The 15,528-nt window shown below is 37.9% G+C and overlaps 1 long non-coding RNA gene across 1 annotated transcript; it reads left to right on the forward strand.

Annotated features, from left to right (window-relative positions):
- The first annotated feature begins 829 nt into the window (after positions 1–829).
- LOC311097322 lies at positions 830–9,152 on the forward strand. The gene is made up of 4 exons (XR_014609243.1): positions 830–918; positions 2,153–2,352; positions 7,059–7,239; positions 9,018–9,152. It is a non-coding gene; the product is annotated as an uncharacterized lncRNA (long non-coding RNA).
- Positions 9,153–15,528: the final 6,376 nt, after the last annotated feature.

Consider the following 15,528-nt stretch of genomic DNA (forward strand, 5'->3'; position numbering starts at 1 on the left):
CAAATAAAAGCCTATCTTGAAATTGATAAATGTGATGATAGACCCAAGAACATTCTTTTCCCTGGAGAAAACGACGACGATGATAATGCGATGGAAGAGCACCTGAAAGAGCCAAAATCAAGAAAAGGGTAGGAAGCTTCTGCTTTTTATAATGATAATGTATTTTGTCACAGCAGATAAATGACTAAGACATTTTGTACTTTTAAGCAGACGGTATTCTATACCTGATGCTCCGAAAATTGCTAGACATGCCAACAAATTAGACCCAGGAAAGCCAAACTGCCCTAAGATCTTCCACAGTACTCTTGACCTCCGCAATGATGAGATGGAAGGCATTTAAGGAACAAAGTCCAAAAAAAAGTAAGAAGCATCAGCCTTTTTAAATTACAGTGCATTTTATCACAGCTGTTAAAGGACTAAGATGTTTTGTACTTTGCAGGAGGTATGCCTTACCTAATGCTCCAGTGATCTCTAGGGAACAGATTTCTCCTGCAGTAGACAACCTCCACCTTAGTGGCCAAGGCAGAACTGACCTTCATTCACATGGCCAAAGAAGTCCTGATGTTAGCCCACATGGCCGAAGCAGTCCTCACCTTCGTCCACATGGCCAAAAGAGTCCCAATCTTCTCCCAAGTTGCTACAGTCCTGACTTGTATGCAGATTGCCACAGCACTCCTGAGATCCACCTAAGTCAGCAGACCAGCATTGCTATGTTATCCTCAGGCTGGAATGTTCTCTCCGAGAGTTGTACATCAAGTAAATCAAGCACTGAGACCCTTTTAAGCCAAGCCAACGTTGAGGTCAGAAGACCAGCCCACAAAAGTAAAGAGATCCATAAAAAAAGGCAATCCGAACCTTCAAGGCTCCCTGAGCCACACCAGACCACGGACATCGAGCAAACATCCAGTCACCAAATTTGTGAGTATATTAGTGTTTAGCCCTTTTCACACAGAGAATGCACTGATAGTGTGTCATGGGATTAGCCTCAGGATTGTCAGATTTTGCTTAATTCTAACATTGCCAGTGATTTTCCGCAATCTGTGCTAGAGATGCGCAACAGTGATCGAGTACTCGGCCGTGACAGCGATGATCAATCATGAAAACGATGATCGTGGAAAAAAATTCTGATTAGTTACAGCAACACTTTGGGTGGCACCATGAGCTCTTATTGTTTAGCTTGCAACAGCATGAGGTTCAAAGTATAGACGTGAGAAGAGAGCAATGCATGGCTTCTAAGTCACATAGTGATGTCTGGGTTGGCTACATCTAATTAATCTAATATAGGATGCATTGGGATATTAACATTTATTAACATGCTGAATGCACTGAATATTACATGTTTAGTTTCATGCTCAAGTGTAATGCCCGACAATGATTGAGTTATTTGAGACGGTCATATTGCTCTCGCTCTCTCTTGCATCTCTCACTCTCTCTCCCTAGTGCATAACTTAGTTCACTGGCATATGCATCCTTTTGTACAGATACAAGTTGTAATGTTAACGTCAATGTTATGTATCCAAGTTATCTGATTAATATCATAGGAAGTGTCATAGAACGGGTTTCAGTTTATTGGCATAAAGTCAGCTTTACCTCAGGCAGCTATTCTTTTTTAGATGGTTCTTTTTTAATAACATTTCTGCATCATAATCATAATCTAACTGTTATAATCATGTGTTCATGTTTGATAGACATGTTTGCATGTCATATTTTTATATTTAACATTCATTTTCATAACAGATTTTTATTATCTCCATTACGGCATTGCCCCTCCCCTGCACAAGCCCCTCCCCCTGAGTACTCGATTAATCGATTTTGAAACCTATCGATGATCGAAATTGCCAAAAATGCCCATCCCTAATCTGTGCATGCTCACAGTCATCTGCACAAAACACTTCCTCTATAAAATTGATAGCTATTTAGTGCTCCCTTGCTTGCTGTGTCCCATGTGAATGCATGTGTAATGTTGTTTTTATACTTATTAAATAATGTCAACACCAATAGTGTTTTGGTATATAATTGCAATTTATAGGTTTCTGAATTTAAATTTTGTTTAAATGTAGACATTTTATGTTTTCTATAGGTGTGTGGCAAGTAAAATTTGGACAACAAAAAAAAAACGAATCTGTCTGTCTTTCTCTTTTTTTCCTCTTAGTTCTTCTTCGTAATATATTAACTAAACAGGAGATGCTTATGGACCAAATGCGAATTATCATGAAGACCCTCCAGTGTATGCAATCAAGTCAGGAGACAGAGATAGGCCTAGATCGAAATTTGTTGCCTCTCAAAGATCTCACTTCTCTACAGAACATGGAGGGCAATCTGCGGAGTACTCCTGACCTCCATAAGCAATTGGTATGTGAGCATTTCTTTTTATAACATTAAATCCTAGTTGGCTGGCTTTTATTTTCTAAATAAGTTTCTTTTTCTCTCATTAGCTTTAAGGGATAGGTCACCCAAAAATCAAAATTATTGGTGTATTCATTTTTTTCACCTTTCAGATGAACAGAATTGGTTAGTTTGTTTAGTTGAAGCCCAAAAAAAAGTGAATCCTCCATCCATCATTAAAGCAACCCACATGGCTCTGGGGTGTTAATAAAGGTTTTCTAAAGTAAAACAATTTTTTTTTTTTCATTTTTTTTTTTCACAACTTTATAAACTAAAACAAACTTTATTTTTTGGTGGCCTAACTGTTTAAGCAAAGCCATGAAAGCCCACACAATATTGAACACTGGATGTTCTGATCACACTGTTGTAATCATATTGTTTGTAAAAACTATGACTAGATGTTGTATGGGGCACACAGCGGCTCCGTTTGCATTGTTCTGCATGTTTATAAAATGTTTAGGGTTAATGGTTCATAAAAGAAAAAAAGAAAAGAAAAAATTGGTACAGTGAAAAGTGCAGATTTGGATTTTGTTGGATATAGCCTGAACCTAGCTACATATTGTTTATCATTGGCTGACTCATGAGCTTCCCCTTTACATAACATAAGTCATCTATAGCGATGCTCATCTTTTGTTCAGCCCAATGGTCAGACTGACACATCTGCTAGATAAATATGCTTTTGAGGGCTTTAGACTTGTACTTCTGATGAAATTAAACACTGACACAGTTTTTCATTTTTAATACTGTAAAACTGCTTTCCATTATGTAGGACTATATATATATATATATATATATATATATATATATATATATATAAACGCAACATGTTTCGAAGTCCAGCTTGTTCAAATGCTTTATAAGGTAAAAATATTTTCTTTCCAAACTAGTGTGTTTGTGATAGATAATGACATCTGAACTGATTATAACAGTTCAAAGTTTTCAGCATTAGGTGAAAAATAAGGTGGATACCGCTGATCATTTCAAACTTTTCAAACTTCTTTTTGACACTGAACGAACAAAAAAACTTATCCATGCGTACAGGGCCTTAATGAAAGCCATCTTCCTTAATTAATTGGCATCTCTGCTCTCCTTTTTCCCACAGTAAAATGTCAGTGATGCACAAAGGAAATGGTTTACAGTAGACAGTCCCTCCAGGATTTCACGATTTTTTTGTGTGATTTTTGCGATCAAAATGACTGATTTTGTGGTGGTAATTTCCAGAAATTTGTGAAAAAATTTGCGATTTTTATATTTTATAATTAGGACATCACATTTACCATAAAAGTATTATGTCAGATGCACAATAGTCATACATGACACAAATCACAAACAAAATGCATAAAGCTTGTTTATTTTGGTCTAATCAAATTCTCATCAAATTAATTTTTAAAACAACCTATGGGCACAACCAGGAACATCCAAGAAATGATTTAAATAATCAAGTAAACACTCAGTAATGAAATAAGAACAAAGGAACAAATAACAAAAAGAAACAAAACAGGACAAATAAATACAAGGATACAGTTACAAACAGTGGATAATTTACGTTTTTTTAAAAATTGTGCTGTAGCTATTGTTGTTGCTTGATTAACATTAACAACACTGACAACAGCAGGTAAATTAGGTTACTGTCACTTTAAGACCTACTACAGTAATGACAAACGTCCCAATCAGTTATTACTGATAGTTTTACGTAAATACTCGCCAAGATGAATATTTTTAAGTAATTGTTGCTATGTGTATTTGTTCAAGCGCTATAAAGAGAATTTACGCTGACAGGCGGTGACACGCAGTCAGTCACACACACGAACACGCACGCACACACACACACTGCAGTCAGGCAGTCACTCGGTCAAAACAAAACAATTTACCCCCACTCTCATGCAATATATCAGAATATTGCTTAGCCCGCTCCTTGGCGCTTATGTGAGAGGGCAGGTGAGACAAATTTTCTTTCGCCATGTTTCTGACAGACCGCTCACGAACGTTGCGTGCGCAACATCTGTATCCACGTAAAATGCATTGAAACTTTAATTAAACTAGAGATATTTCAATTGGGTGATTATAATTTAATGTTTTGTGAGGTCTTTTTCATTTTTGTGATTATTTTGCGGTTAAATTAGGAATTATGCAGGATCGCGAAAAAATGCGACAATTTGTTGATTTTGCGTTGTATTCAGCGATCGCGGAATCGCGAAAAACTGGAGGGACTGAGTAGATTAGCCAGAAATTGTAATGTGTGAGCACCTAAACAGTTTCTCGGGAGCACACAATAAGTTTCTTAACCCTCCTGTTACCCTCAAATCTACCAACATCTTTTACCCACTGGGGTCAATTTGACCCCACGAATTTAAACCCCCACAATTTGATTTTTTCCCCAAAGGTTTAAGTCAGGTACTTTATGTTTCTTTGTTGACTACTTAAATAGCCCTTTAAATAAAACACCACCAACCCCCCACCCCCACCCCCACCCCTTATACATCCAGAATACCTATTGCACGACTATGGACAAATTAGCAAATCACTATAAAATGTCACTGATTTATCTAAAATTCAAAAATTATATATATTTTTGGTGTTTTAATAGCTATTTATTTATTATATTATACAATATATTTTATCAAGGATAGGTTTGGGGTCAATATGACACTCCCATTGATAGTCTCAGGATGCCTCACTGTTGGCACGACACAGGACTCATGGTAGCGTTCACCTATTCTTCTCTGGACAATCGATTTTCCAGATGTTCTAATCAGATACATTAACTTTGCACCAGTCTTCTGCTGTTCAATTCTTGTTCTTCCTGCAGAATTTCAGCCAATATTTGATGTTTTTATTGGAGAGAAGTGGCTTCTTTGCTGCCCTTCTTGACACCAGGTCGTTGTCCAAAAGTCTTGGCCTCGCTGTGTGTGCAGATGCTCTCACACCCACCTGCTGCCAATATTGAGCAGTTCTGCACTGGTGGTGACACGATTCCCTAGCTGATTCCTCAGGAGGAGAAGTTCCTGGTACTTGCTGGACACTCTGGGACATCCTAAAGCCTTCTTCACTGCAGCCGAACCTCTATTCTTGAAGCTCTTGATGATCTGGTAAATGGAGGCCATTTTGATGCAAAGATGATCCTCCATCTTTCTTTGGAGGAAACCATTGCTAACAGAAGAACACAATGATTGGAAGCACTTCTTCCTTCCTTATAGCAATCATGTGCTGATGATATGATTAGTAAAATGATGTTAGCTGGTAATTTGGTGCCAAGGACAAAAACAGTGAAATTTGGGGTTTTGTGATAAAGCTTTTTGAAATGATGTAAAATGCCTCTGATCATTCTGCACAATAATCTAGAAAAATGTGAATCAACATCATAACAACTGAAGCAGCAAAAATTTCAAATTTTGCCACAGCTGTACCCTGTCATTCAAGTGGGAAGTGTCCGGTCTAACAAGGTGATGTTGGTGGCGCATCCGCTGTTCAGCTCCCGCAAAAGGTCCACGTACTCGTAGGAGATGCCCTGTTGTTGTAGGGCGAGCAGTACGGCATTGATCTCTATGCTGTCGAAGGCTTTCTCGTAGTCTATGAAGGCCAGTACCAAGGGCATCTTGTACTTCCGGCAGCGTTCGAGCAGTTGGTTCAGCACGTGGATGTGGTCCATTGTGCTGTAGCCAGACCGGAAGCCGGCCTGTTCGGGTGGCTGTTGTTTGTCCAACTGCCTGGCTAGTCGGTTGTACAGCACCTTGGTGAAGACCTTGTACACGGTCGGCAGGAGCCAGATTGGCCGATAATTCCTCAGCTGTTCGCGGTCACCCTTCTTGTACAACAGCACTGTCTTGGCCGTCTTCCATTGATCTGGTGTTCTTCTCTGCGCCATGTAGCGGCTGAAACGGCTGGCCAATGCTGCCTAAAGCATCGGTCCACCCTCTTTGAGCAGCTCGGCCTCGATTTCGTCCAGCCCTGGCGCCCGGTCTTTCTGGATGTTCTGGAACGCATGCCTGACCTCACTGGTCATCACTGACTGGATGGCTGGTATAGCGTCGTCCTGCATTTCGGGCGGGTCGACTGGTGTCTTGCTGGCGAACAGGTCCGTATAGAACCCAAAAAAAAACCCCAAAAAACTTTGCTAAGAGGTAATTTTCAATTGAGAAAGAGCATAAAGAGAGAGCTCACAAAGCACAAAGAGGCTTATAAGGCTTCTGTGGAAGCTTTCATACATTTGCTCCTCCCCTATATTATGTTTTCCCCTCCCCCACAGAACAAAATATCAAAGTTCTTGCAAGAATTATGTTTTCCCTTCCCTGGAAATATATAATTGGCACTGGAAATATCTAATTTCTTGTGAGAATTATGATTCCCCCCTCCACTATATCGTGTGAACTATCAGTGGTTCTCGCAATACTTCAAGTAGGCCTATATGGTAATGTCAGGTTAGGGCCCTAAAGCAGAGGGAAGGTTTTTGAAGATCATAAAATCTCAACTTATAATGACCTCAATATCATCCAGAATAAATGTGGGATTTGTGCCTAATCACCAATGTGTGAACAACAAAAAAATTGATATTTCTTATGTTTTATACAGCAAAATGAGCCTGGGGTCAAATTGACCCCAAAGAACACCGATGCTACAAAAGTACGTACAGAACATTGAAAACCTCTCATCATGTTAATTTTATGTTTACCCAGTTGTCCCCATTAAATTAGGAAAAGTCTTTAAATATGAAGCAAAAAAACGTGGACGTGCAGAAGGCTGTTTGGAGAATCATGCATGGTCTGTTTACCAACTCCTTGGTGAGGAAAGTTAACATGAGAGGATTGAATGGAAAGATTAGCTTCCTACGCCTACAGATACGAGATGTTGTGATTGGTAAGTTGCCATTTATTCCCAATATGTAAGGAGTGAAACTATTTCCTTATGAAATCAATTCCTTGTGAATCCAAAACTCAGGAACTCTTGCAACACGCATGACATCCAACAAAACAATAAACTTTCTAATCTGACGGGAAGATTTGGGAGAAAGACCATTTGCTCATCTGTCCCTTCACCCATCCTTAAAGGAACACTCCACTTTTTTTGAAAATAGGCTAATTTTCCAACTTCCCTAGAGTTAAAAAGTTGTTTTACCGTTTTCAAATCCATTCAGCCGATCTCCGGGTCTGGTGGTAGCACTTTATAATAGTTCATTTAAATGGAACCATAATCGGAACCGGAAAATTTCAAACAATACCCAACCCTACTTATGAAGATCCGTATACTGTAATATGTTGAATTTTGACATTGCCAACCTTTAAATTAAGTTGACAATAAGTAATAAACAGTATTGAGCATTGAGTAGTTGAGTATTTAAAAGTATTATAATCACCATGTATTCTCTGAGTAAGTTACAGAACTGGCAAGTTTGTGTCTGTGCGTTCACTGTTCACAGAGTGAATTTCTGAGCAATGTTAGGTCCTTAATGAACAAATAATGAATATGAATATGAAAGTATCGGATTTCCAGAATAATTAAATATCTAAATTAACACACAATTGATTTTTGTGATCAGTTTTTAATTATTAATTTTGCCTAAATTAAATGATCACTTGAAATTAGAGTCAGATTGAACATGGAGATAGACTAAAAATGAAATTAAATCCTGAAAAAATTAGAAGCGCAAGTAAAAGACAAAATATACATTAAACCTTCGACCAGGCCACTGGATTCCTTTTGTGGCTGGTGGGTGGATCCTTACAAATATAAATTGTCATTTATACTTTTAATATAAAAAAGTTATTTTAATAGATTTTCAAGTTTTAGATGAGTAGAAGAAGAGAGCATGGGAGGACAAAAAGAGGAAATGGGAAGAGGAGGGGTGAAAAGAAGGGCAGAGGAAAAGGAGAGAGCAGATGAAGTAACATAGTGCAACAGTCAGGTTCCGGAAGTAAAAATTCCAGGCTAAAATGGAAATTAAATTTTAACACCATTTTGTAAACCTGCAAAGACAGACTTTATGTGAGCTACAAGTTTGTTAATTGATTGTAGTCAGTTCTACCTAAGCCATCAGCTTGCTTTTTTTTTTTTTTTTTTTTTAAGTAATAGTTTGAAAGTGGAATTCTTTTTGAAAAACTACTCTGTCATGCTGTTTTTAATTTGATTATGTAGTGCTTCATTGGGTTGCAGTTCTTTTTATAAAGCCTTTAATTACACAATATTGTACCTTTTGTCTTTTTACCCAGTTAAAAAAAAAAAAAAAAAAAAAGTCCTTCAAATCAAAGTTAAGTGTGGAGATTGACCCCACAAAGGATTTTTTTCTCTCTTTCTCTCTTTACTTAAATGTTTAAAGCATGAATGGAAAAAACAAATCTGGAACCAGCATGGTTGAGCATGAATGCACTATATTAGAGATTAAGAAAGTGAAGGAGGGAGAGAACATTTTATGTATATGCCTCAATACAAGCTCAAGGTTGCATAACAAAAACATACACTGAATTAAAAAAAAGTAAAAATAAATATGATCTTGAATGATCTTTCACCTGTAGTAGACAGTCAGAATTTGAATTTAAATCTGGGTTCAGGTTTTGTTGTAATATTGCATTTGATTCAATATCCACATTACCTGATGATGCATAAGTTAATTATACATCATGTGTGCTTGTGTTTTTCAGCGGCTGTGAGACGTAACCGTCTAACATCTGATGCCACAGAGAAAGACATTGATTCCACCGTTAAAAGATGGCTGTATCTGGCCCCAGACAGAGATGGTGGACGGAAAGAAAGGATGAAGAGCAAAGTGCATAAGGACAATATGACTGGTTAACAGGCTTTAGGCTTGGATGTTCAAAAGCTCTGTCCAGAGTTCAACTTGTTCAGTGACAGAATCATGACATTTCAGAGTCATTTGGAGAGTACTACTTGTTCCTAGCCATAAACATGGACGTTCAAGTGTTTTGTGAAGTGAAACTTGTTGATGAAACATGTTCTAGTGTTATATGTTTAGTGAATCTTGTTTGTGACCAGAAACGTGGACGTTCAAGCATTAGGCAAAGCAATGAAACTTGATAACCAGAAACATGGATGATCAAGTAACATTTAAAGTGAAACGTCATAAACCAAATAAATGGCACTTGTTTTATTTTTGTTTTTATTTATTTTTAGCTGAACTGACAGAGGAGTGTCATTTTAGAGAGGAGTTTGTACAACGGAAAAATGTCATGGTGAAAAAACAGATGCCAATGCTTTGATGTTTAACACAATTAAATATTTGTTCAGAATACTGTCTTGGTGTGACTATTCATCTGGGAGGGGTGTGTAAGTGGCTTGGTTATGGTGGTGTTGAGGCTGACGTGGAACTCATCTGGTCCAGCGTATTGGAGTTATGGGTAATTAACTTGGCTGAGACTTGGTCCAGTTATGGCCCATGTGTGGCCCTTGTCTGGAATCCAGACCTGGTCCACACTAGGACCGTCATTCATTGCGGTATGTGGGCCAAGTTTTGTGGGCCAGAGCTGGGCCACAGAAAAATTGGATCATGCTCAGGTGTGGCTCAGTTTTGGGCTTTCTGGTTAAAGACTGGTGTTGATATGGTTTACTTAAGGTTATGTTTTGGTTCCAGTGTTACATTTTGATCTGGCCCAATTCTGGGCCAGTTATGGGTAATTAACTTGGCTGAGACTTGGTCCAGTTATGGCCCATGTATGGCCTTTGTCTGGAATCCAGACCTGGTCCACACTAGGACCGTCATTCATTGCGGTATGTGGGCCAAGCAAAAGCTGGTTGTGTGGGCCGGAGCTGGGCCAGAGAAAATTTGCTATGTGGGTATGTGTTTAAACACACTGCCGTTTTATTTCTGTAAAACCCCTTTCTCCTGTTTTTGGCTATTTAGGGAGTTAGTGAATATTTCTGTTGTTCATTTCTTTTCTCTAACGAGACAGAGTATTTTTACTTTGTAACAAAGTAGTACAGAGTACTTTTGCTGTTTCGGCCTTTCCTCCTCCTGAAGAATATTTTACTTTCTTTTGAGTTGCCTTTGGCTTGCTCAGTTGGGGATATTTTGGGGATATTTAATTTTATTCTATCAATCAATAAATTCCACTAGAAACAAACTTTGTTGTATTATTTTATTTTAATTTAATACTGTGAAGCTGCTTTGATACAATCTGTATTGTGAAAAGCGCTATACAAATATACTTGATTTGATTTGAGTTGCTTAATTTATACTTTATAAATAAACCTTGTTGAACTGGGGTTTACTGTCAGTCGTTCGGGACAGAGGAACGGCACACTAACTCAACTCAAACCTTTTTACTTTTTCACTGTTACTCCTTCACCTCAGGCAAACGTTACATCTGGCATATAACAACAGTATATAACTATACATAATAAAACTCTTTAATGGTTTTACACTGACTTTCAGCCGTTATTCTGTTCACACTCATCTGATATGAATCAGTTTATATTGTGAAATGTAATGATCTCTCTGATGAATGTGATGAATCTGATTATGCGACTGATCCGGTAATATAATCTGATCAGATGAGAGTCTCTTTCTGCTTCATATGAGACACATGATGATCCTCATTGAGCTTCAGATCAGATTCTCTGATTTCTCTTCACTGTCTCAGATCCTGAAACTAAAGGCCTTTGAGTTTCACCTCAAATCTACTTCTGACATCTAGTGGACAAAGATGAAAACTGCAGATCATATTCTGTGTGTTAGGAGGAATAGAAAACACACACTCATACAGATTTATTTACAATGCCTTCATTTCTATTTTAAACAAGTGACATTCTCTCAGTTTAATTCACTGAATGTCATTCATTATCAACTCACAAATAATAATGTGATTTTACATTTTGTGTGAATGACTGAACTTCTAGCAACTTCTGCTTTAATGTATACTATGATGTGTTTGTGAACAGTAGATATTGAGTATTGAGTAAGTGTTGATCTGTTGTTGTTCTGAACAGCTTCAGTTCGTCTGTTAAAGTCACTAATGTTCTGCTGATGGAAATCAGTGTTAATAAATCAGAGATGATTAAATGAGCAGCTGATGGAGTTTATCAGATCTGAGTTTTACATTTAACATTCAGACTCTTGAAACTCTTCAGGAAACAATACGGCTGCGTCTCACATCAGATATTCAGAGGAGATATTGTTTTGAAGAAGTTATTACTTCACAGATGTTAAAGGTGCGTTCTATAGACTGAGAACGTGTTGATTTATGTTCATCTTAGATTGAAATTTTCTTACACATCTTCTGTACAGAATTGAATTTAAAATAATTTCCATTATTTTGCTGAAGTGCAACAAGGCAATATGGGAGTGGATCAAATGCCACGTGTTCTTCCTCCTCATGGTGATCCCCTGCTTGAAGTCTTAAAAACGCTATGGAATTAACATCTAATCTTACTCAACAGCAAGGACATCCTTGTATCTTACCAAAAAGAGAAATCCCAGTCTTTGATGGTGACCCATCATTTAAAAGCATAATTTGAATGGAAACGCCACTTTTAAGTTTGACCGTATTTTCGTTTTCGGTCAAATTGCCTTGTGAATGGGAGTGAATGGGGCACTTCTGTGAAAGCATCAAAATCACTATTTTTAAAACACTAAGAAGGCTCGATATAACATGAAACTCTGCTGGAAATATCACAAGGAGCTCTACACATGAACTCCAGCACTGAGAACAGTGTTTGTGTTCACAGAGTTTACTAAAAATAAAGATTTTGAACAAATCACTGAAGCTGTCCGCCGGTGTTTTGACAGTCAAAAATATAGTCGATCTCCAAATGCGAATGTACTAACTCTGAATTTGAGTATTGTTTCTTATATGAGGATCCTTTTTCAAATACAAGGTCAATATTGAGTTTTACTAACGACAAAACAACAAATTATTGGGGAATTTACATGGAACAACAAGGAATGGAATTTACATTGCTTTCAATGCGGCAGCATGTGCCATAAGTGCAGCCTTTTCTGCCTCCGCTTGAATATGTTGATGCTGTAGATGAACAGATGAACTCCTGCTGTGTGAGAAGAGCTGCATTTACTATGTTTACTATGTTTAGAGGTATAGCATGAGACACATTTGAGACGCTGTCTCCAGGACCAACATCACTACATGCTTCACCCACTTCAGAGCTTTTCTGATCTTTTGCTGTGTCCGATAACCATTTATTCATGCGTTCAATGAACCCATTATTTGGTATCATCTTTGCTTTAAACCATATTTCATGTTTTTCAGGTTCATCAACAGGTAAAATAACCAACAGTGACTCGTGTGCTTCTTTAGCCTCAGAACATAACCTCTTAAATCTTCAAAAGCCAAACGTACCTCAGGTTCATGTTCTTTGTCGTCATAGATTAACCTGTTAATTGACTCTATTAGTTTCTGGGCCTTGTTTAACTTAGCCTTTCTTAACTTTTGCAAAGAGTAAAGTTTTTCCACTAAAGCCTTAGCTGTTAATTGAACAGGTCTTTTCCCTCTTTCAGACTCGTTTTCAACATTAGGCAGGTTTTGATTTGACTCATTAAACCCTTTAGTATTCATACACTTTTAATTTTCCGTTTTGCAAACAATTGTAAATAAACATACAATTCAAATACACAAAGTTTGTCAGTCTTTATCAACCAATGCGTTGGAACTGCACGATTGTGTGCACACAATATCACATGGCCATCATGTTAATGCTGCAATAACGTACCTACAACCCAGTTGATCGGCCCTTTAACATCCAGATGAGCGCAGCAGAAACACAGCGATGAGACCAGCAAGGGGGAAATATCATCCACCACAGAATCCACTGAGTCAAATCCAACGCTTGAATCCAGCCAGACGTCTTGATGAGACGATCCTCACGTGCAGCGACACAAAGACTCCAAACAGCCTCCTTCTGTCCGTCAAAACAAACGTGTTGACTTTTATTCCAAACGATCTCCATTATCCAGTGACGCACAGTTATTGACTTTATGTATTGGCTTTCCAATGCTGTTGCCGTTGATAATAGGAGTAAGCAAGTTTATAACACGTACAAACAGAGTCCAGATGTAGATGCAAACAAATGTCTTTCTTTATTACTTGTGCTCCATTAAACATGATCTCAAAACCTGTATTAAAACTTCTTGTGGCCTTTCCTTGTTCACACGTTCACGTTGCCTTGTGGACAGCATACGACTAAAATCCCCTTTGCCGTGTGGTCAAAACCTGTGTGCTTCCCAATAGCCAACCGCACACCTGTTGCTCAGGTGCTCGAATTATACTCATCTATTATATTATATTATATTATATTATATTATATTATATTATATTATATTATATTATCCTCTAATTATACACAGCCACAGCAACACCCAGTGGACAAAAACTTTACCATACAACAAATGGCTCCTACACACAGTGTATGATTTGTTTCTTTATTAGAAAGAGCACTTTTATCTCTAAAAGCAAAGTGCTTATTTCCATGATTACTGTCATTAGTTCTGGGGAAGAACAGCTTTGTTAATGATGTCAATGAGTTGCTACTTATGAAAATGTCATTAACAAAAAAAAAAAAAAATAATTATGTCATTTCTACATTAAAACTAATTTGACAAGTCAATAGAAATGGTTAGCGCTACCACAGAGATGAATGATATCGTTACATCTAGAAAAGCTGTTGCATGTGCAAATCTCACAACTATTCTATTGTTAACTTGACTCTGATCCATTCATTCGATCCATCAGTTCAGCGATGCAGAATATTTCTGGTCAAGCTTTAGATAACCTCGGGTGCAGTGACAATATGAGAACATTAATGAAAAAGATATGCAAAAGATATGTCAAATCAAATCAAATCAAGTATATTTGTATAGCGCTTTTCACAATACAGATTGTATCAAAGCAGCTTCACAGTATTAAAATAAAATAATACAACAAAGTTTGTTTCTAGTGGAATTTATTGATTGATAGAATAAAATTAAATATCCCCAAAATATCCCCAACTGAGCAAGCCAAAGGCAACAGTGGCAAGGAACCGAAAAAACTCCATCAAGTGACCTAATGGTGTCCTAAAACTCCATCAGGTGACCTAAAGGAGAAAAAAAAAAACCTTGGGAGAACCCAGGCTCAGTCGGGGGCCAGTTCTCCTCTGGCATTTATGAACTAGAGGCCGGATTGTAGTTTGAAACTGTGAACAATATTATATGAATGCCTGGCTGAAAAGATGCGTCTTTAATCTAGTTTTAAACTGGGAGAGCGAGTCCGAGCAACGAACAGTATCAGGAAGACTATTCCAGAGTTTTGGAGCCAAATGTGAAAATGCTCTCCCTCCTTTGGTGGATCTGGATATCCTAGGTATGACCAAAAGCCTTGAATTTATTGATCTTAAAGAGCGCGATGGATTATAGGGTGATAGAAGATCCGTTAAATAGACTGGAGCTAAGCCGTTTAGGGCTTTATAAGTCAGTAGCAATACCTTATAATTAATACGGAACTTTATAGGTAACTGTGGGAATGCAAATTTGTTAAAATGTTTCATTTAGGTTTACATTGAATTTAGCATGTTAAGGTTAGGTATAAATTATGATTATCAGGGTTTTCTAGCAAACGACTCTGGTCAGTCCTGTTTTACTGAAACTCTTGGAGTTTGTGTTTTAGCAAGAAAGTCCAGCCAGTCCTGTACTCGGGTCTCAGTGTTTGAATAGATATGCTGAGTGGACTAGGGTGGGCAATGCTCTCAGTCTAAAACCAGTTCCTAAACCTGTCTTTTTCGGTTCCTGCCCCTAAATGTATATAAACTGTAAGAGAACATTCACGTCAGGCTTGGTGACTGCAGCTGCCGACGGCTCGTGTTCTCAATAAAGAAACCTGCTGAAGAAACAACCAAGTCTCCTGTTTTTTTCGATTCTAAGTTCACAACAACTTGGTGCCGTGAACCCGGATGGAGAAAAAGGAAACTCAAGGAACTTCAAGCTCAAAGACCTGAATCCAGATTGAAACAGCAAGCTCAACAAAAGATCTGCTTTCCAGACTGCATCTTTTGGAATCCAGAGCGAAACTTCCAGCTAAACAAAGATTACCAGACTGAATCTTTCCAGCTTCCTCCAGATTGAAACTTCAAGCTCAAAGATCTCAAAGCCTGACTGAGTTCCAGAATCTTCCTTTACAACCAAGGGTTGGTGAGTTTCACTCCATACAA

Source organism: Abramis brama (assembly GCF_963993115.1).
Source record: "Abramis brama genome assembly, chromosome: 15".
In the NCBI taxonomy this organism is placed as follows: Eukaryota; Metazoa; Chordata; class Actinopteri; order Cypriniformes; family Leuciscidae; genus Abramis; species Abramis brama.